Consider the following 1,779-nt stretch of genomic DNA (forward strand, 5'->3'; position numbering starts at 1 on the left):
ACGCGGTTGTGTGTGTGTGTGTGTGCTGAGGTTGACAGCAGGTGGCTTCCTCAATCACGCTTTAGTTTAGCTTTGGAGACAGGGTCCCCCACTGAACCTGGCTGCCACGTGAATCTCGGGCGTCCTCCCTCCTCTTCTCCCCAACAGTGTGCTTTCCACACCTGCCCCTTCCCAGTCCCCAGGGGGTGGGGAGTGGCGTTCTGATCTCATCTCTCATTCTTGCATGGCAAGCACTTTATTCCCTGGACTACCCCCCCCCAGCTCCAGCAACAGAGACCTCAAGCTTGCTTTCATGTCCACCTTCTTATTTCCAGCCCACTTCCATTCCCCTGATAGAAGCATGCAGACACTTTCAGCCTGGGCAGGCCTCCCGAAGTCACTTAAAACAATACAGAGGTTCGCAGTGTGAGCTCCCTTCCTCTCTCCAGCGTTTTAATTCTGGGAGTCCTTATTCAGAGCATGGGACTAATGGCTTCTCTCACAGGGCTTTTAAGGAGCATCACCTGCCTGGCGGGTGGACAGCCCCAATTGCCGGTGTGTGGAGAGAGTCTGTACCTCAATGGGGACTCTGATGAAAATTTCAAAATTACTTTCCACTGACGGCAACGATTCGGGGCTTTGGGATCTGAGCTGTTCTTTGAGGAAGAACAGGGTTTCAACAGAGACAACACCTGGTGGACTGATGAAGGTAGGGAGAGGCCAGGTCTTTGTAAAGGGCCTTCAAAGCGTGTCCAGGCTTATTCACTTTGTGTATGCCAAAACGAATTCCATTCGCAGCTGGAATGTTTAGTATCAGCAGGGCCAATAGATTTTTTTCCCCACTCCTCACAGCCCTAGTGGCCATGTTCCCATTAAACACATCTAATTCAAAGCTGAGGGGGGCCTGCACATCTCCAGCCTGACTCTCAGCCTAATTCCCTCTGTCTTTTTAAAAGCCGCTCTTCCAGAATGAATGATGAATCAAGCATGGCTAATTTTCACACTGAACTGTTTATGTGTTTTTAAAGAGCAGCTTCTGGGAAGAAGGAGAATGAAGATTTAATAAATGGAGGAGCCGCAAAGCTTCCAAGACACATAAGCAAAATTAAGAGGCAGCATGTTTTTCAAGTTATCAGACAAACTGATGCCGGCAATGATGGGCACCTTTTCAGGTCAACCGAGGAGCAGAGCCCTGTTCGCCGGCCTTGGCAGGCACTGTGGTAATTGCCTTGTTTCTGCAGAGCCCTGAGAAGCACTGCCTTTCCCTGTCAAGGATGCTCAGGTTCTGGGGCAGACACCACACAAAATCATCACCAAGGCAAGTCTAGCAGTCCTTTGGCTCCTGTCTCTGAAGTTGTGGGAACATGTCTCTTTTGCCATTACCAATTCATTCTTTCCCCTTCTTGCTACCTCTTTTCCAGGCATTGTTTAATCATTTGAAAAGTTTTTCAGGCTATTTTTTTTCTGTTTTGACAAATTTTACCTGTTTTATACTTGTCTCCCAATTTATTTCCTTCCCTATTTCTTTTTTATTGCCTTAGACTTACTGTGCCTAATGCTGGGTTTTCTATAGATTTTTTCCCCCTAGTATATCATGTGCTTTGACCATAGGCACCTCATTCAAAGAAACATGCAATAATCGTTATTCCAAGTCTGGCTTATTGCATTTAACAGGATGATCTCCAGTCGCACGCAGCTTCCATCTGGCAAAATAATTTCATCCTTCTCTATGGATGAAGAGATTGCATTTTCTTTACCCTGTCCTCTGTCGCTGGGCAGTGGGGCTGAAAACCTTTCTGT

This window comes from Meriones unguiculatus, chromosome 5 (genome assembly GCF_030254825.1).
Source record: "Meriones unguiculatus strain TT.TT164.6M chromosome 5, Bangor_MerUng_6.1, whole genome shotgun sequence".
Lineage (NCBI taxonomy): Eukaryota > Metazoa > Chordata > Mammalia > Rodentia > Muridae > Meriones > Meriones unguiculatus.